The sequence below is a fragment of the Protopterus annectens genome, chromosome 14.part0 (assembly GCF_019279795.1).
Source record: "Protopterus annectens isolate FY-2018-M chromosome 14.part0, PAN1.0, whole genome shotgun sequence".
NCBI lineage: Eukaryota > Metazoa > Chordata > Ceratodontiformes > Protopteridae > Protopterus > Protopterus annectens.
The window spans coordinates 481317468-481339357 of NC_056748.1; the positions used below are offsets into that span (position 1 = coordinate 481317468).

At 44.4% G+C, this 21890-nt stretch overlaps 1 protein-coding gene across 1 annotated transcript in view; it reads left to right on the forward strand.

The window, feature by feature from the left end:
* The window catches only part of RRP12 (ribosomal RNA processing 12 homolog), a 1805151-nt gene that overhangs the window by 305765 nt on the left and 1477496 nt on the right, over positions 1 to 21890 (forward strand). The gene's annotated exons all lie outside the window — the stretch shown is intronic.

Sequence of the window (21890 nt, forward strand, 5' to 3'; positions counted from 1 at the left end):
AGAGGACTGAGATGGGGAAAGGCTCAAGAGTTTGTTGGCTTGCTCATGCTTGTCTTTTTGGTGAAGTTTATGGAATGGGCTGCTCTGATCTTTGTTGGTGGCTGTTATGGGTGAGGTTTCATACTGTCTGGCTATTTAAGACGAGAGTAATAGAAAATCAAAGCAGGATGAGGTGGAGTGGAATTTTGTTTGCATGTTGGGTTATCTCTGCAGCCAGATTTTTTATTGATTTTGAAATATAAAATTGAGCTGGCAATGTGGTAAGTTGACTTGCAGTGACTTTCTTTCCCATGGCTTATGGAGACAAACAGTTTAGAGGATTAATCAGTAATCTGAATCTATGATCAACAGGTTCAGGTTTGGTGCTTGCTAACCCCACCCCGGTGAAAAAATTGCATGTCAGTTGAGCAATAATCTGAAGTTGTTAATATTCTTCCTATTCATCACTGATGGCTTCGATTCAGAGCCCTCGGAACTGAGTCTGCCAAATACCAAGTTGCGCACTCAAAAAATTCTTGAGCTAAGCTGCTACCCACAATGCCCTTCTCCCAGTTATCTCAGATCTCGTTTGCCGAGCAGCCATATAGCAGCGTTTCACCGAGCTCTCCAGTTAAGTGTTGTATTTTTTCAAAATTTTCAGTATTTTTTACAAGTTTTTTTCTCATGAAAACTCTTCTATACCTACTTATCTTAACCAGCTACCCACGGGTATCTTCTTTTTACCATTGTTGGTAATGCCCTTCTTTACCCTGTGGTATTCTCAATACCATTGTTGGTATTTTCTTCTTTTCTTTCCCTTCTCTATCCCTTTTTGGATTGTTGAATTGTTTCTTTTCATCTGAGTATGTTTGAAAAGAAAGGGACTTTGGGGTTTAAGCATTTTGCTTCTTGCAGTGGTAAACTCCCCAGTAGCGACCTGCATGAGGAATGTGTATATTGTCTGGTGGTCCCACACTTATCTGTGAAACCTCCCTGTCAGATTTGTGTCAGTTTCAGTCAGCGGACACTGAATGAAAGCAGAAATGAACTTATTTTGAAAGGCCTACTTCCTTCTCCTTTTCCTGAGGCTCTTTCTGCGTCTGAGGTCTAAACCTCTCCATTTAAGGACAAAAAAAACACACTCATTCTGACCCTTTTTCACCGTCCAGTGATAAGGGCAAACATCATAAGCACAAGGCCCATAAGTCTTCTATGGAGCATAAGATCGCCTCCTCGGTTCCTTCCACCTCGGCTCAGAGTTCTGCTCCAGTGGTCTCTACAAACATTGTGATGACTTCCACATCGGCGCCACCCTTGGCACCGACTGTTACGGTTCTGACTGTGATTTCGGCTCCAGCCTTGTTGCCTGTCTTGAGCTCGGCACCATCTCCCATCTCCGTTCCGAGATTGGTACAGATGACTTTGGAGCCGATAATGACTTCCACTCCAGGTATTCCTTTAGCTCTGAGCCCTTTCTCAGCACCGATAAACCCCCTTTTGCCTGTTTCGAATCTGGAATCCTTGTTGCCGACTTTTACTGCACCACGGACCCAGTACTCCCAGTCTTTGGATCCGTTTTCAGAACAAGCCTTTAGCCCCTTTTTGGACCGACATCACTCCCCCCTCAGGAGTGTCAGTAAGGTCCACCAGGAGTCTATCTGAAATGGATGTGATGTGCCTGTTCGATCAGCTGCTGACAGAGGGATTAAAAATGTTCCTAAAACCCATCCCACTTCAGGTTTTGGGTCCATTGCCCCTGCAACTCCCATATATTCTCCTCGCTTGGACCTTTCAGTTCCGAGGCCCATAGCTTCGATGTCTACGGGAGGACATCTCTCCTCGGAGCTGACATTGACCTTCTCTGAGGCTCCGAAGCCTTTTTGGGTTTCGGTTTCTTTGGAACCACCCCTTCTTCAATCTCATGCTTGGGGGGAGGGGTGGAACCCCTGGCTCCAGGTATGGTTTCAGTTGTTTCATTGGTTCTGTCTTCGGACCCATGTGTGGCTCCCTCCTCAGTTTTGCTTGAGGCTCCGTCCCCGGGAGTGGGTCGTGACCCCAGTTGCGAGGTTGTCTTTCTTCGGTTCTGGGCTCCTATTCCTCTTCGGGCAGGCCTGCCTTCTGGGTGATGGAGAGGGTGTTTGCTTCGGGAAGCGCTCCTTCTACGTTGGACATTCCCCCCGCTCCTTCTGAGCTGCAGCTGTCACAGGCCACCCCCCCCCCCCAGAACACCGAGAGCGCAAGCCTCAGGAAACCCCTGTACAGGGTAACCTCCTTTCTGAGTCTTCTTCAGATGCTCCCACTGAAAAACCACCTCAGAAATGGTCGTGTAAGAGGAAACACATGGACTCCCCAGAGGAGTCATTCTCTGAGGATACGGACTACGATGATGGGGAAGGGTCCCCACGGTCACCCTCTGACTATGTCTCCTTTGGAGACATCCTGGAAATTCTGAGACAGAGGGGTGACTGGAAGCTCTCCAATCCTTCCTCATAGGAATCCGTATTCCTGCAGGCATTCCGCTCTCGGCCCTCTACTTTTTGGTTGACCCCCCTCCCCCCAATGATGAGTTAGTCAAGTTCATTGTGCAGTGGATGTGGAAGAACCCTGATACCATTGAGGCCATTTCCTGGAGACCAGACAAGATACTCTCCCCTACAGAGAAAACAGCCCCATTGTTCTAGAGGCTTACCAGTAGATGCTATGGTGGTGGTGGCTGTCACAAAAAAGGACCTTGCAGAGGAAAGTCCTGCTGTCTATCCGCCCAACAGAGAGTCCCGGGCGGTGGACAGATTAGGGAAGTGAGTTTTTGCCTCAACAACTTTTGCTGTCAGGTCTCTAAATTACTTGGCACATTTTATGAAGCTCCAAAGAGATCTCATCTCTGAACTCTTTGGAACCCTCACGGGTCAAGTTTCAGATGGGGGGGACATGATGAAGTTGCTTCCTAGCTTGCTACCCTAGAGTCTATCTCCAACTCTTCCATGAGGTTGCTATCCCACGCAACCGAAGGGGAGGCTAGAGCTGCGGGTGCAGGTGTAGTTACGAGCCTCCACATCTGTATGCACATTTGTGACCTCGCGGACTCCAAGTCTTCCTTCTTCAATGCCCCTATCGAACTGTCCGCTCTGTTCGGTTCTGAAGTGAAGGACACATTAGCCAGGTGCGAGCAGGACAGAAAAACCTTGTCTGCTGTTGGCCTACATTTTTCCAAACCTCAACGCTCTTTCTCCAGGAGCCAGAGGAGTGGAAAGATATGGCACAAAAAATCTCAACGTCCTTTCCGTAGTGCACGTGGTGAGGATTCCCCCAAAGGCAGAAGGGGTTCCAATAATGGAAGATGCCCCTTTTGGGGCAGAGGGGGTCCTCGAAATCAGGACTTCAGGGATTCTTTCTCCGGATGACCTTAGCACTCCTGAAGCGCTGCCTGATTGCTTTCCTCTGGAGTTGTGGCTTGTTTTTCTTTGCACCAAGCTGCCTGGCACTCTATTACAAATGATCAGTGGGTGCAGAGAATAATTTCCTGAGGTTATTACATCCCTCTAATCTCTTATCCGAGATCTCCAAAATGCCTTCTCGATGTTCCACCCAGTCAAAGGGAAGAGGCAGCTTCAAAAATAAGAAAGCTATGTGTAAAACGAGTCATTCAACAAGTTCCCCCCAAGACCAGTGCGGGTCCGGTTTTTACTCAATATTCTTTTTAGTGCTAAAAAAGACCAGGGACTGGATACTCATTTTGGATCTCAGCCAACTAAACAAATCAGTAGTTCAGACCAAATTCCGCATGGTCACAATACAATTCATTCTCCCATTTCTTTGGGAGGGTGTGTGGATGTGCTAGATAGATCTCCAGGATGCGTATTACCACATCAAAATGGACAACCGCTCCAGGAGTCTCCTTCGCTTCCGCCTGGGAGCCAATCATTACCAATTCAGAGCCCTGCCATTCGGTCTCTCGACGGCACCCAGAGTGTTCACGTAATGCCTAGCAGTGATGACAGCTCATCTGAGACTTCAGGGATTCCAGGTGTTTCCATATCTAGATGATTGGCTCCTGTCTGTCCTACCCAAGCGCCTGCTGGTCAGGGCCCTCCGCTACACTCTAGCACTGGTGGAGTTCCTAGGGATCACAATACAGTGGGAAAAATCCAACCTTCATCCCACCCAACAATTGGAATTTATAGGAGCAGTATTCAATACTCAAACAAGCCAAGTCTCACTTCCTGCTCACACACTTCAGAGATTAAGGTTACAAGTACAAGTGATACTCTGTCGAAGGAAGGTGTCTGCAAGGGAAGGTCTACAGGCTCTGGGGTCTATGATGGCAGCTGTCCCAATTGTCCCCTTAGCAAGATTGCATATGAGAGTACTACAATGACTCCTTTTGTCCCAGTGGATATCCATTCTCCATCCTCTGAACTCACAGATACTCATCACCAATTCCTGCAAACAAGATCTCCTCTGGTGGATGAGACCAGATGAAATTCTTTGGTGCCGCCCCTTCCAGACTCCCCAAACCAATGCCACTGTGACCACGGACACTTCCCAGGTAGAGTGGGGGGGGGGGCACTTCCAGGGAAAGACTGTCCAATGCGCGTTGTCCAGCTTAGAGGTCAACTTGCATATCAGTGTCCTGGAGTTAAGAGCGGTGCTGTTAGCATTGCAGGCACTCCCTTCCTCTTTCCGTCAGGAACTATTGCTATTCACTCGGACGATATGTCCGTTGTCTGGTACATAAACCAACAGGGAGGGACCAAATATTACCCTCTGTCGCAAGGCCATGAGAATTTGGCATTGGGCGATAGCTTCCAACCACTTTTTAATTGCAATGCATATCCTGGGGAGCTCCAGCGTGATTGCGGACAGGCTGAACAGATGCATCCTCCATTCACATGAATGGGTCTGTCAACCCGAACGTGACGGCAGAAGTCTTCAGCCGTTGGGGCCAGCCTTGCTGCGATCTTTTTGCTTCCCCTTCAAACAAAAAATGCAGCATATACTTTGCCCTCTTTCCCCCAGACGGGGAGTCACCGAGAGATGCTTTGACTCACGATTGGCCTCCTCTATGCTCATCCTCAGATACCTTTGATACCCCTGTTTCTAAGGAAAGCAATCCAGTTGAGATGCAAAGTAATCCTCATTGCCCCCTTCTGGCCTCGAGAAGGGTGGTTTCCCTTCCTCCTGCCTCACCTGTTGCAACCTCCTTGGATCCTGGACACTCATCAGGACCTAATATCTCACCCACAAGGGTGGACTCCCCCAAATCTATCCACTCAAGCTGACAGCTTGGTTTCTCCATTCCCATTAGTCACCAGGCATGAAACCCTCTCCTCACCTGTCCGTGATATTATTCTGGCCTCCCATAAACCATCCACCAGAAAACTCTACAGAGACAAATGGAAAAGATTCGCTGTCTGGTCTAATAATCAGATGCTAGATCCTTTTTCAACTCCTACAGCTGCTATACTTCAGTATCTTTCTGAGTTGATTGACAATGGGGCATCAGCTTCTACTATTGAATTTCCAATTTCTATAACTGCTCGAATGGCTTTCCTCTCATCTCCACCTGCCTTTGCAACACCTTTCTCAATGGAGTTTTCCATAGCAGACCTCCTATCAGGCAACCTGTGGAGACATGGAATCTCTCTCTGGTTCTACAGTCTCTCTCTCTACCCCCCTTTGAACCTGCTGCGACATGTGATCTTTAAATTCCTGTCACGGAAATAGTTTCTGGCAGCGGTCACATCAGCCAGACGGATATCTGAGTTACAAGCCTTATGCATCAAGAGCGCGTATCTAATCTTCCATAAGGACAGAGCAGCCCTTCATACTAACCCAGCCTTTCTCCCCAAAGTGGTGTCCGACTTCTCTGTTAATCAGTCCATTGAGCTCCCTGTGTTTTTTACAAATTATTCCAACAAAGGAGAATACTGTCTACATTCATTGGACGTACATAGACAACTACGCTTCTACCTGGACAGGACTAAGTCCTTCCGCAAGTCAAACCAACATTTCATTTCCTTTTCTGGCCCAAGAAAGGGATGTGCTGTACCAAAAGTTACTTTATCAAAATGTCTTTGAGATTGTATTACCTTTTCATACTCCCTAGCGAATTAATCTAAACCTGTTCAAATCAAAGCTCATTCAACTAGGGTCATCGCAACTTTGGTTGCCTTTCACTCCAGGGCTTCCATGGATGACATTTGTGCAGCAGCCATTTGGGCTAAACCCCATACTTTCATAAAGCGTTGCAAAATGGATTTGGTCTCCAGGAGAAGAGCAGCCTTCGGCTCTATGGTTCTCAGGGATGTTCTTCCATAGGGGCCACCCAGGTTCTCCTAGTAGCTTGGGATTCTGTTCCATCAGTGATGAATCGGAAGAAGATTAGCAAATTAAGATAAAGAAGTTGTCTTACCATAACGTTCCATCGGAGTTGTTGATTTTCTTCCAGTCATCACACCCTCCCACCATCCCCCACTAAGGGCTCCTGGTGGATCTTTTGGGTCCTTGTGGTATTTCAGGGTTTCTGCTCAGAAATGGCCTCTGTTTTCTTTTATGTGTTGTATGCAAACTCGATCTGAGGTAACTGGGAGAAGGGCATTGTGCGTAGCAGCTTAGCTCGAGAGTTTTTGGTGTGCACGAGCTTGGTATTAGGAGACTCTGTTCTGAGGGCTCGGAACCAAACCCTTCCGTGATGACTGGAAGATGATCAGCAACTCTGATGGAATGTTATGGTAAGACATAACTTCTTTTTCATTTTTCTTGGGTAACTAGGCATTGAGCTTTTACTGGATGTTCTTCATGTTTCACTGTTGCAGTTATGACATTTGGGTTATCTGCCTGCAGGTAACCCTCAGCCGGCCTGAATACCATAGTCTTGGGATTTCTGTGTCAGATGCTATCACTTTCATGATGTCAGGTAGTCAGGGGTATAAAACATGCAGCCGACGCCATTACATCAGTCTTTCTTGCCGTGCAGTGCCCGTAGCAGAAGCAGTTCGCAAGTGCTGGTCGGCCAACTCCTGAAATTTTCATTTTTCGAGTTTTAGACTTGAAGTCTTCTAAAAGATAAGTACCCCGTTGGGGATCCTTTTTTCTTGGTCTAACCGATGTCAGAAAAAATTAATTGTCTTGCCTGTGGAAAGCAAATACTTCAGAGATTTTCATTCTTACTGCGTCACCTGTTTAGACCCAGACCACAAAGTCCCTCGCTGTCGTTTTTTGCCTTCAGTGCCCGAACTATTCATTGTCGGGCTATTTTTGTAGCTATATTCTTTCGCTCTCAATCGCCGTACTCTAAAATGACTTTGGTAAGCCATCCGACTACCGATCTTCCGAAAAAAAAAAAAAAGGATAACGACAGACACCGCATTGGTCCAAGGCTGCCGACGATGCTACCGTTAAGCTAGTCGCCAGTCCAACGGTGTTCAGGCAGGCGCTTTCGCAGCCCGATACCCGCAGATTTGCAGGCCTCTACTGAGACCCATTCGGAGTCCGGTATGCCGCGAGATGCTTCTTCGACTATGGAACCTGCAGATGTCTCTACCTTGGATGGATCTAGAGCTGCTGTGCAGGCACCGGCTTCTGGGGGTGTTTTCAGGCCTTCCGATTTTCATATTAAACCAACTTCCTTTCAAACCAAAAATACGGAATTTCTCAGGCTAATGTTCGCACTACGGCTAGGAAACAGACGACCAAAGCACATTCAAAGGCCCACATGCCACAAAAAACAATGACTGGAATGGCTGAGGACCTAATTACTTTAATTAGGGGAAGTCAGCCTTCCCCCTCAAAAAGGCCCAGAACTGATTTTCTTTCTGATTCTTCTGATCAGGAATCTGACTACTCTGATCCTTCTGATTTCCAGGATATTCCCTTATCTACCAATGAGGATTCTGATGCAGAGGATTCCATTCCCTCTGCTTCCCCTTCAGAAGATTTTTCCTTTGGTGAAACCTTGCACACCCTTAGAGAACATTTCCGCTGGGAGAGCCAGGACCACTCCCAGTCCAAAAAGGGACTCGGGGGAATTTTTAAGCTTGCCTCAACACAGGCCTCTAGCTATCCTTCCTGTTCTGGAAATTGTAGATGATGTCTTTCTGGAATCCAGCCTTACCCCGGATACCTTGCCTCCACCTCCCAGAAAGCCTGACAGATACTATAGAGTGCCTGACTCCCACAAATTCCTTTTTAGGAATCCTACTGCGGATCCAGAGACCATTTCCCAGGGACCTAAAGGCATTAAGGCTACAACTGCCAAAAATCCTACCCCTTTGGACAGGGATTCCAGGTCATTAGACAGATGGGGAAAAAGGTATACACCTCTGCTACACTTGCCATTAGGGCCTTAAATTGCCATTTTCATATGTTAGTGTCAGCAGCATGTTATGAAGCTAATTAAACAAAAAATTTTGTTGATTCCTGATTGTGCAGAACACAAAGATTTACAAGACTTAATTCATTCTGCTAACCAAGTTGGTAAACATACTTTGCAATGTGGGTTTGATGCTTTAGAAGCATCTTGCAGAGCTGCTGTCACTGGGTCTGTTCTTAGAAGACATGCTTGGCTTAAAGAACAAAACTTGCCAGATCATGTCAAAGCAAAATTACTGGATGCACCATTAAATCAAGAGTCTGTGTTTGGTAATAGAGCAGAAGTCGTCCTCAAAAGAATGGAGGAGAAAGCTAAATCTATGCAAACTGTTAAACATTTCTTACAAGTACAGTCACCTAGATTCATTAGGCATTGGTCTTCAAAAAACTGGTCTTTTCCAGTCCCTTCCATGCCTCCAGTCCAAACCCAGGAGCAGCAGACCACCAAAACGTCAGTCTCAGGCTATGCACAGATCAAAGCAATGGAGTGCTCCCATGTGCAAAACCTGGAGTAGTAAGCCTCCATCCTATGGTAAAATTGCACAATGACTTATCCTTAACTCTTCCAAGCCTTGCCCAAGTACTTGCACATTTAGGAGGAAAAGTTGCACTGCATGCCAAAAATTGGCAATACATTACTCAAGACAAATGGGTCTTAAAACATTGTTTCCCGGGGATACAGATTCCAGTTCCACTCACTCCCATCCATAAGCGGATGGCCAGACCTCTCACCACACCAGTGGGCAGAGGCCCAAAAGCAAGTACTATCTCTTCTCAGTATCAAGGCTATTCAACCTGTCCCAGCAGAACAAAGGGGACAAGGTTTTTACTCCAGACTGTTTCTGGTCCCCAGAAAAGAAAACTCTTGGCGTCCTATCCTGGATCTGTCTATTCTCAACACCTTTTTGGTTGTTCCAAAATTCAAAATGTTGACTGTCCAACAGCTGCTTCCTATGCTAGCCAAGGACTCCTTGCTAGCAACCCTAGATTTAAATTTTAAAAGAAGGTTACCTGCACATCCCCATAAGGGAATCTTGCAGGAAATAACTACGCTTCAGAGCAAGCTCAATGCACTATCAGTTCTCTGCACTTCCCTTTGGCTTATCTACTGCACCCAGGGTATTCACAAAGTGCCTAGCTCCAGCCATTGCATATTGCAGGCAGAGAAGAATTCAAATTTACTCATACTTTGAAGATTGCCTGAGTCAGGCGGACAGTCAGGAATTGCTACTTCAGCACCTGGCATTTGTAAAGAGACTTCTCACCTCACTGGGTTACACCATCAACAAAACGAAATCACAACTGGTACCCAGCCAACAGATTGTATTCCTGGGAGCAAGCTTGAACACAACTTCCCAGATGGCATTCCTCACTTCAAAGAAACAAATTTATTTGACAGACTGTTTCAATCTACTAGCCACCAAAACCCGGCTATCTGCAAGAAAAATACTGCAAGCCCTAGGGTTCATGGCCTCTTGCATTCTACTAATTCCATATGCAAGATTGCATATGAGGAAACTTCAATGGTACTTCTCTGGTGTCAAGATTCTCAGGAGCTGGAAACAATGATTGCTATCATTCCTCACCTAAGGGCAGAGTTCCTTTGGTGGGCAGAGGCCTGCCACCACAACAAGGGACTCCCTTTCATTCTACCCCCCTGCTGCCCAAACCCTAACAGGTGCATCAGACTGTGCATGGGCGACTCGCATGGCAGTGCATTCAGGGCAAATGGAGCCTAAACCAAATGCACCTGGATATTACCCAAAAAGAAATGTTAGCTGTGCAGAATGCTCTGATGGCCTTCAAGGGCCTTATTCTTCCAGGACAACTATTGGTAAACAGACGACACCACAGTTATGTGATACATAAACAAGCAAGGGGGGAACCCATTCCTACCCATTCTGCAGACTAACCATGGCTCTGTGGAACAGCCTTGAGCAACCAAGTGCACTTACAAGCTCAGTTCTTGCCAGGCAAACTATAAATTCACTGGCAGATTACTTAAATCTCATGGATCCACACGAGTGGAAACTGGAACCCAAAATATTCAAGCTTTTGAGGAACAGGTGGGGGACACTGGAGGGGAAGCAGAAAGGTCCACCTCTGAACTTTAAATTGAGGAAATTTTGCACGAGCTCTCCCCATAGCCAAGCTTGGAAAGTGGATGCCTTGTCCTTCACCTGGGAAAGCCCTAAGTCTATGCCTTTCCCCCTCTGCCACTCCTCTTGAAGGTTCTACTAAAAATCAAACGGGACAAGCCAAGGACAATCCTGATTGTGCCAGACTTGGCCACACCAGCACTGGTACCCTCTTTTGCGCAGTATGACCGTGCTAAAACCATGGCACCTGCCTCAGACTCCTTCCCTGCTGTCCCAGCAGGTGGGACCAATTCTGCACCTTCTGCTACAGACCCTGAACCTTTCAGCCTGGCTAATCCCCTAAATTCAACACCAGCAAACCTCAGTAAGCAGATGCTGGATGTCATTCTTGAGGCAAGGAGGCCTAGTACTAGAAAATCCTACTCTGAAAAATGGAAAAGATACTGTTCCTGGAGCCATTGTCATGGAATGGGCACAACTGTGCCCAGCTTACCTCATATACTCGATTACTCAACAGAAATGCTCCACAAAGGCCTAATTAAAATCCATGGCTCTGCCATCTCAGCTCATTATAATACGGAGCCACCCCTCTTCTCTCATCCTCTGGTAAAATAGTTTAAGAGGAGCCAAAAATGTAAGACACCCCCCCAGGATAGCTCCCACTCCAGCCTGGGACCTTAACTTTGTATTAGAAAAGCTCACACTTCTGCCATTTGAACCTACGGCCACAGCAGAGTTAAAATTCCTCTCATGGAAAACAGGTTTACTTCTAGCCATCACTTCAGTAAGAAGAGCGTCTGAATTGCAGGCCCTTATGGCAGTGGAACCCTTCATTGTCTTCCATGCAGACAGGGTTTCCCTCAGGACTAACCCATCTTTTATGCCCAGGGTGGTGTGTAGTGTGGCTTTAAACCAGTCCATTCATTTGCCAACCTTTTTTCCTAATCCCCAGAATAAAGAGGAAAGGATCCTGCATTCCCTGGAGGTGCACATACTATCTGGACAGAGCTAAGCCTCTCAGAACATCTGACCAGCTGCTAGTCAGCTTTGCTGCAGGGGCAGAGGGCAAGGCTATTTCAAAGCAAATCATTTCTAAATGGATAGCACACTGCATCCATTTCTGCTACAAGCACCATGGGAAACCTACCCCACAGGGGATCAGAACTCATTCTAATAGGGCTACATCTACCTCTGCAGCATTTCTCAGGAGAGTCCCTACCAGGGACATCCTGGAAGCTGCAACCTGGAGCTCTGTTCACACTTTCACCAAGCACTATCACCTGCCTGTATTTTCTAAATTCAGAGCTATATTTGCCACAGCAGTCTTACAGGGCCTGATTGCCAGCCCTAATGTTTCATAACTACCTCCACCCTTCCTTAGCTTTGGGAATCAACCCAAATGTGATGACTGCAACAGTGAAACATGAAGAACATAGTACAGTTGTGTACACTTAACATAAATGTAGATGTTAGAGTGTATTCAGTGTTACAGTCCTGGTTATCCTCCCTCCAGCCCCCTGACTTCTATTGATTTCTATCCTATCTTTTTGCTTGGCATATCTTATATTATTGGTATTTGTTTTTTGCTGGGGGTACTACATACCATGTAATTGGATGCCGCGGTGGTACGGCGGTAGCGTTGTTACCTCACAGCAAGAGGTTCTCTCGTTCGATTCTCGGCTTGGCTTGGGAGTGCCTTCTGTGTGGAGTCTGCATGTCCTCGTTGAAGGTTGGGCATCGAGCTGGCACCTCGGCATTTTGTAAAAATCTACTGCCATTCATTAGTGGACTGGAGTTCTGCTGTGGTGACCCCTTACCGGGAAAAAGCCGAAAGACAAACAACAACTACATACCATGTAATTGCTTCCTATTTTAAGGGCACCTGACCTCTGCGGCAAGAAAAACTGATGTAATGGCATCTGCTGCATGTTTTATACACCTGACGACCTGACATCATGGAAAAAGTGACAACATCCGACATAGAAATCCCAAAACTCTGGTATTCAGGCAAGCTTAGGGCTACCTGCAGGCAGATAACCCAAATGTGATGACTGCGACAGTGAATACACTTGCACATCTACATTTATGGTAAGTGTACGCAACTGTACTTTGTCAGTGTACTTTTCAATGTCTGAAGGGGAACCCTTTATGCGCACTTGGTGTTTTTCTGCTTTCTGTTGGCAACTTTTACAGTCTGGGTAAATTAGAGTGGCGAAAACAGAGTTTAACAAATTCACTTGAAAGCATAGAGAAATGTTGGGTCAAGAGACCTTGCACTTGTTTGGATTTGGCTAAAGCTTTCCACAGAGGGAGCTTGGCAACAGTCCTTTTGAAAAAAGTAACAAACTAATGTCTGTAGCATTTTGATTGAAGTTGGTTGCAATATTTTTACTGTTAGTTTGCATAATGTTGCTGTGTACCTTTTTCCAAAATGTAAACTTTAAAATGTTCCCTTCAGTCATATACAGATGTAGAATTTCTAGCAGTTAAAACCACTTGCCATATGTAGTTTATCTTTACTTTGAAATTATGCTGCTGATTTTGCTGTTGATAGGACTAATTTTTGCATCCACATAATTGAAAGTCGCTGTAATTTAAATTTCAGTCAGACTGTCTTGCATTCATATTTTACTATTCATTCATTGTTTGGTCTACTCCTATTCCACACTCCCTAAAACTTCCTTGTATGTTGAGCATGTACAGTTCTGAAACTCACACAAACCTTTTCCAAATGTTTGGTTATAAGCTTTTCAGAATTCTTGTTTCTTTGATGTACTACTACACATCTTTTCTGAGTTACCCCTTCTAGTTTGTTAGGTTTCCTTGTTCTTCAGTATTCTTTTAGAGAGATTTTTCTGTGTGTCTTGTTCACTTGTCTAGTTATCTTCTCGACCACTTCCCTGGGTTCACATGTGACATCTTGCCCCATAAACATTTTGAAAGTCTGTACAATTTTAGTTATTACCTTTGCACCTGCTATCTGTTTAAGTGAAAAATTCTGTGCAGGACAGAGTAGTTTTCTTTAGCTGGGTTTTTTGTTGCTTATCTTTGTAGTACTGTTTTTTGTGATCCATTTCAAAAATGGCAGGATTTCAGTTTTGCATCCAGTTCAAAAAATTCAATTCCAAAGAATTCAGAAGCATATATTTTTACATGGCAAGCTAAGCCTATCCCACTTCCCTCGTTTCACTTTTTGCATCCTTTTTCACCTCTAAAGTCAGTGCACCATAGGGAAAAGGAGAAATTTACTTTATTTGAAAGTGTGTTGTAACTCTGCTATGTTTGCAACTGATAAGCTGCCACACTGCTGTCCAGTTTCTGGTAACATTAGATGTCCTTCTGTATCATTGTTGCAGTATTCTAAACAGAAGGGATTTTCCACCCAGGGCACCCTGCCATCCAGTTTCTGATAACATTAGATGTCCTTCTATATCATTGTTGCAGTATTCTAAGCAGAAGGGATTTTCCACCCAGGGAAGCCTGCCACTCAGGCAGTATACAAAGCTTAATGACCTTGTATGCACTGTACGTCACACTTGTGCTCCCTGCACAGAACATAGGGCATAAAAGGGATGTACGGATGCAACTACTCAGAACTACTTTGCTGCCGGTTCGAATGCCATTATTGCTAGTTGGTCTGAATGCCTGGTTGTTATGCTGAATACTTGGCCACCAGATAAGTGCGCTGTTAGAGCTGCTTTTACTTGTTTTGGTTTTGTATTTTATTTTTGCTACTTAGAGTTTGTCATACAAGAAGGGAAAATGTCAGTGTGGGAGGCAGATGAACAGTGTCTCTTTGTTTGTTTGGGTGCTTCCTTTGATCATACCTCATTAGTATCTATAAAGAGTTTGTGTCAAAGACGCTCAGAAGCCATGTGTCTTCCCTGGCCATTTATTTTGAAAACCAAAGGCGTAAACAGTTTGCCCGGGATACCAGAACAGAATCCTTTAGCCCCAAGATGCTCCCACTAATCAAGAAGGCTAAGAAGTTTCTGCCAGATTCTTTAGCTGTCCAGCCTCCACCGGACATCCCTCTAGAAGCTGGTAATGGCTCTATAGGTTGTTGGGGTCTACATTGGATTCCTGTACTTCCCTTCCCTTGTTTCACTTTTTGCATCCTTTTTCACCTCTAAAGTCAGTGCACCATAGGGAAAAGGAGAAAAACCTGTTCTGAGGCTGACATGGATCCGTCTTTTCACACATCCTCTGAGGTTATGTATGCATCTGCTGCAGACATCAAGGGGGAACCTTGGTTGATTTATCTCAGAGGGTCCTAGAGGGATTCTGCAGATATTGATTGGGGAGGAAGTTCTGGATTCTCTTATCGAATCTCACCAAGGGTCGGAACGTCCAATATTTGTTGAGGCTGATGTCCCCTCTAAGAAAAGACAAAAGATGAAGCATGTTTCAGTCCATCCTAAGGATCCTGAAAGGGAATAGAAAGAGTTTACTCGCAGCTTGTTTTCTACTGTGATGTCTCTAAAGCCTCCTGAAGGGTTTCTGTACCTGCTCCTCCTTGGATCTCTACCCCCTTCTAAATGGCTTAAGGAACCTGATTCCTCATAGGAGGATTCAGTATCGGATGCGGGATCTTTGACCTATTCTTCACAGATGCCTTCGCCTTTGGTCTATGGTTCTGATGATGATGAGGAGTCTATTAGCCTTGAGTCTCCTTTTGAGAAATTGTCCTTTGGGGATGCAGTTGCTAGGATGATGGAATACTTTAAGTGGGATTCTTCTCACATGTCCAATTACTCCGAGAAGATGGTACGAGTTGCTTCAGGTGGATACTGCTAAGCCATCAGCAGTTCCTCCTGTGTAGGCTACCTTGTTAGGAGACTTGGAAGCCGCAATGAAAGTATCTGAAGTCTCAGCCTCCTTCTCCTAAGAAACATAACACCTTGGACCACCACGGAAAACAGCATAAACAGTTTATTAAAGTAAAAACAATAAAAACAGTGGAATTAGTGCTTTCAGGCTTTTGCCCTTCAGATTCTGATCACACAAAAGTAAAAACAGAAATTGTGTTGCCACTGAAACCAGCTCTTAGAAGGCGTAGACTAACCATTGAATCTGATTGGCTGTTGAGATGATGTAACTGATGTATTTTTATGGAATTAGGATGCGACTACATTCAGAAGGTGTGGACTTGATTCTGGGACTTTATTGGTCAATGGAACTGTTTAATCTGTTTTTACTTTTATGTGATCAGAATCTGAAGAAGGGCGAAAGCCTGAAAGCGCCAATTTCACTGTTTTTATTTTAATAAATTGTTTGCTGTTTAACGTGGTGGTCCAAGGAGGTGTTATTATTTACTGGATATCATTTTACTACTTCGGACCTTTGGTGTTCTTGAGTTTGCTTGTGTTTTACTCCTAAAAAACATGATAGGTTCAATAAGTTTCCTGAGGATTGTCCACTTTTATTTAAATGTCTTTGTGCTGATCTTGATATGGTTTCAGTCTCTCCTTCCCAAGTGGGAAAGGGTTTTTATTCCTGGATGTTCCTTGTTCGTCAAAAGAAGGGCACTTCTAAACTTCTTTTGGATCTCTCCTGGCTCAGCACCTTTCTCAAGGTCCCTTCCTTTTGGATGCTTACTCTTCAAAACCTAGTTTCCTCTTAGTATCCCAGGCTTTTCTGGTGTCTTTGGATCCGAAAGATGCTTGCTTTCATATCCATATTCACCCTATTTTCAGGAGGTTTTTATGTTTGTCATTTTCAGTTCTGTGCTTTACCGTTTGGTCTCTCTACTACCCCAAGGGTATTCATAAAATGCCTAGCTCCTGTGATTGCTTTCTGCAGGCTCCAAGGCGTTTGTTCAGATTTTAACTTATTTTGACAGCCTGTTGCTTCAAGTGCCTTCTCCCAGTGTCTTGTTACAGGATCTGGAGTTTACCATCTCTTTTCAAAGTCTGTAGGACACTTAACTTGTAAAAGTCTGTCCGAACTCTCTCTCTGGTCATGTGCATTTGGGATGCAGGATTCAGACGGTGCTAATGTTGGCCTCTCTTCCACCTCCAAAAGTTTTGTCATTAACAGTCTTCTTTCAGTCTCTCCTTCCTCTGACTACCATGCCAGTCAGGGAGTTTCTTTGGGCCTTGAGATTCATGGCATCTTCTATTCTAGTGCTTCCTCTTGCCAGTCTGCATATGTGGAAGTTTCAGTGGTACCTCAAGTCAGTTTGGCTGCGGCATTGTTACCCTCTAGATTTCAGTGTACCTCTCCTTTCCTGTCTAAAGGAGGAATTCTAGTGGTGGAGTCAACAGTTTGCTCTCAGCCTGGGCCAGCCCTTTCAGCCTCCAGTCCCTTCTTTTGGATAAAACTAAGGCCATTTGTAAATCTGATCAGCTTTGTTTCCTTTCATTCCTGGACATTGGGTTTGGCTGATTCGAAGCAAACCATCTCCTCCTGGATATCTAAAGCCATTTTTTGTTATACTTTTCATGGCAGATCTCTGGTCTACTTCTGTTAGAGCTCATTCCAGTAGGGCTGTTATCACTTTTGATGCTGCCTGCAATGAGTTGGACGCTAGTTCCATCCTTGAAAGCTACTGCTTCTTCAGTGCAGTACTTTAAGGATTACAAGTTGGTTGTAGTTTCTATGGCTAGAGCAGGTTTTGCTGAAACCATTTTATATGGGTTTGTTGAAGGCTCTTCTCAACCATCCACCTCACATTCTTGAGCTTTTTTACTCTCCCTTTTGTTTAGAATACTGCAACAAGGGTATAGAAGGATGTACTACAGTTATGTAAAATCTTACCATAACAATAGATGTTCTTCTCGTCAGTTGCAGTATTCACTCCCTCTTCCCTCCCTCCAACTCCCTGTTGTTTCTCGCTTTTTGATTTATATTCCCTTCTGGCTGAGGGTCTCCCCTTTTTCTTCTGCATTTTTCCTTCCGGATATGCATGGATTCCTTTGTCCTATAGAGGTTGTTCTCTTCTGGGGCAATTCAGTTCTGGGTAGTGGTCTAGAAGTACCTTTTTTGCCGTACATTCTGTACAGGGACCATATGTGTGATGTACGGTGCATACAAGATGATTGGGCTTTGTATACTGGATGAGCATCGGGTTGCCCTGAGCGGGAGATAAATTATGTTTAGAATACTACAAAAGTGAAGAGAAGGACATCTGCTGTTATGGTAACATTTTACACAACTGTACTTTCCCATTGTGTTCCACTACTTCCATAAACCTTTTCTTTGTTCATACTCTTGCTAAGAGCCCATCCTTTTTGTGGACTTTGAGCTTTATTGTATATTACTTGGTTTCTGTGCCTTGTGTGTTACTTTCCACATTCTCATTTTGCTTCCAAGCTATCTTGTCCTTTGGAAGTATTGGGATTTTCATAGGACTTTATTCTACTCCTCTTTATATTTTCAGTGGTGTAATTGCCTTAGTGAGACTTTCTACAGAAAGGCAGCAGTTCTGTTCTGTGCCATCAGTCATGGGAGTGCTAAGAGGACTAATGTCAATACTATTTCTTGATGTATGCTGCTAGTTGCTGCTCTGCATTTTTGGGAAAGGAGTCAATTTTGCATTTCCCCTGTAATTGTACGAGAATTGAGCAGTCTTCAAGTAGTTTTTCAGTTACAGATGTTAAGAATACAATTGACCTAAACTTGTTGTGCAAGTAGACAGTTTTAGCATGGGGGCAATTCACATGAAAGTCTTCACTCCCTGTACCCCCCCCCCCACACACACACACAGACACACACACACACAAAACACACACCATACACCAGCTCTATGGTTGTGCAGTGGTGTGGAGAAGAAAATCCCCAGTATTGCAAAGAGCAGTTTCACACACTGATGTGGCACCACATGTATGCTAGCATAGAAAAAAGCTTAGAGGAATAGTACAATCTGGGAAATGTGACTAGGAAGTTAGAATATAACAAAATTCCTGCTTCCCTACCACTGATTCTGATAGTATTTTACTCTTGATATGTTACTTGGACGACTTGCTTTTATATCTGTGGAATGGAATTGAGTTATTAAAGGAACATGGTTCTTTAGGCAAAGGTCACATCAACACACTTACTGATTTATACAGTCAAACTTGTCATATGTCTATCATCATTTTTAGTTTTATGATGAATGCATGCTGCCCCAGATCTTTTAACATGTTTTTTTAGTATGTTTTACTCTTCTTTACTGCAGCGGTGCTTTTAACTTTTCTTGACCAGTGCTAGCTAACCAAACCACAATAGCCAATGTCTCCTCCATTGCTACTGTGCTGAAGTGAAGTTCATGGTGTTGTAAGTCCTCTGGAACATGTTATGCTCTCACTAAATTTTGATTAAAAAAAGTCCGAGACCTGGAGTGAGTTGTTCCATTCTTAGGACTGCAACTGCGGCTTTCAGTCAATTCAGCATCTAAAACCTTCCCTAGTTACTAGCACCTCCCATTTACCTTTAGTGCTTCTTCCAACAAGCTTTCCTGTCGAAATCTCTTGCATGTTTCTTGACTGTGCTGTAAAAATGTTTTTATGTAACAAAACTTCAGATTTTTGAATGTTTTGCAGTTTACTTGCATTATTTTAGTGGTTATTGATCTGACTTTTTTTGGATTAGACCGATTTTTCTTTTTCTTTTTTTTTTCAACTTTTTAGGCATTTTAATGTCTAAATTCTGTGTTATGGTGGTTCTGTTGAGAATCCAAACCTATTGATATAAACTCAATGTGTAGCTTTCCGAGGCCATTTTAAGTGAATTTGAAAGATGGAGGAGGACAAAATGGTGGTAAAAGAAGCATTTTTCTCTTATTTCATTTAGGCAGAAACAGCAGCAATCCTGGAACCACACCAACAGAACAAAAGATAAGTTATGAAATGTTAGCAGTCAGCAGTGAGAAAGCATACCTTTATGAACTAAAAGGGTTAAGATACTGCACTCATCACTGGAAGCAAGAAAGTCTGTTTAGAATTAACAAAAAAAAAGTCTTCAGCTGAGACATTCCCTTTAACTTTGTGTTTTTTTTTAGTGTTGCTATTGTGTATTTGGTGAACCTGATAGACTTCATTCCCTTGAATGCGTGAAATTCTTTTCATTTGTAGTTGTCTTTTTCCTCTATTTGTCCTTGCCCAGTACTTAGGTTCCACCCAACCCCCCCAACAATAACCTTGGTTACCCAATATTATATCTTTAATTTATTTTTCTTATAGTAATGGACCCCTTTCTTTTTATAGGTTCATAGGTGTGTACTAGGCTAATGGCCCTGGAGCCTTTACAAGCCTAGCCCATAGGATTACCTGGCATCATGCCACCCAACCTTAGTTCACAATGTCTATGTCGAGTAGAGCCACTGGAGTGATCCCCGGGGTGAATTTTCTGTTTCCCATCCACTCATCAAGATTCCTCTTGAAGAGGGCCAGTGAGGTGCTCTGTTTGACATGTATGTGAAGTCTATTCCATAACATGGGCAGTCTCTGGGTTATGAACCTGTCCCTCCAGCTTGTTCTGTTGATTGTGGTAATGAGGTTGAGGTCCCTGGAGCTTGTGGTGTGGAGGGATTGGGATTTCTTTATATGTAGCATTTCTGACAGAGCTGGGTCAGACATGGCTTTGTAAGTCAAGCAGAGATTGCCTCTAAGTAGGCGATATGAGAGAGAATAGTTGGAGTTTTATGAGTCTGCCCATATAGGAGAACTGTTTAAGGCCTAGTATCCTCTTTGTGAGGTACTTTGTGGCCTCTGCAGTTGCAGGTGTCTAGTGAGGTACATGCCAAATGAGGCATTGTACTCAATGATTGGCCTAATGAGGGAAGAGTAGAGGGAGACAATGACCTCTTTCTTCCTGGATGCAAAACCCTTGGCAATGAGATGTGTCACATAGGAGACTCTGACCACAGTGGCAATGTGGTGGTCAAAAGAGAGGTTGCTGTCAACCTGTGTTCCCAGATCTCTTATAACGCCTTCTGTGTTAAGTGGACTACCATCGATGTGGTAATTCATGGGAACCGGGTTTTTCCCAAAGGGGATGATGACACATTATTTGGCATTAAGCTTAAGGCCATGGTTCTGACACTAGTCGTCTGTCTCTGTGAGGCCTTTCTGTAGGATGTCATCATCACTTGGGGAGTTAATAGCTCCCAACTTGCAATAGTCTGCAAACTTTGTCAGCTAGAATCCCTTCATGTTGGCCTGGACTTCAGAGAAGTAGATACCAAAACAGGAGAAGATCCAGGACCGAACCCTGTGGGACTCCACTTGTGATTGGTCGGCAGTCTGACTTCGAGTCAGCTTCTTTCACACTGTGGGTTCTATCTGTAAGCCAGTTTGCAACCCACTTTAGTGATCTAGGGGTTGATGCCTAGCTTAGTGATTTTTTTTTTCTATGATTCCTGAGTGGGGAATGGAATGGTATCAAAGGCTTTGGTCAGATCAAGGTAGGCTGTATGAACCACCTTGCCTTCATCCACAGCTCTGGTGACTGACTCAAAGTTAACCAGGTTGAGCAGGCATGATCTACCCTTCTCAAAACCAAACTGTGTGGGATCCATAGTTTGGAGATTCCATATATCCTTGTTTGTTAGGTCCATGATGATGCGCTCCTTAGCTTTGCATATCAGACTCGTCAGGCTAATGAGGCGATAGTTCCCAGGGTCTGACGTCGCTCTTCCTTTGTGGAGAGGGATGACTTTAGCAGTGCGCCATTCAGTAGGGACAAAGCCAGAGGTGAGGCTGTGATTGAACAGGCACAAAGCTTAGGTGCCAGTTCACTCTGTAGTTCATGTAGAACACAGCCGGGGATATTGTCAGGTCCCATAGAAGCTGTATTTTTGGCCTTGGACAGTGCTCTTTTAACCTGTGCAGCAGTAATACTGGGTGCCTGGCAGTCTATTGGTATTGTGATTGGTCCTTTGGTGGGGGAAGAGGTAAAGCTGGCACTGAATCTGTTGGCCAGTATATTGGCAATATCTGTTGGCTCGGTACAGGAGGTACCATTGTGCAGTAGCTCAGAGCAAATCTGGGTATTGCCGTGGAGATTCTTTACATAACTATAGAAGACCTTGTGGTTGTCTGTACTACCTGCTGCAATTCTGTTTTCATAGCTAGCTGTAGAGGATTTGATGAGGGATCTCAATTTTTTACTGAGGCTAAGGGAGTTTTTCCAGTCTTGGGACTTCACCTTATTTCACATCAGTTTCCTCCTCCTGTTGTAGAGTTTGTTTATGGCAGGGACCACCAGATTGGCTTCATTTTTTTGGAGGAGAGCGTTTTAGTTCTATTTTTTTTTTAAGGGTGATGTGCAGAGCTTTAGTAACTACAGAAGGATGAAATTGATGAGTCACAGTATGAAGTTATGGGAAAGAGTAGTGGAAGCTAGGTTAAGAAGGGAGGTGATGATTAGTGATCAGCAGTATGGTTTCATGCCAGGAAAGAGCACTACAGATGCGATGTTTGCTGTGAGTGTGTTGATGGAGAAGTACAGAGAAGGTCA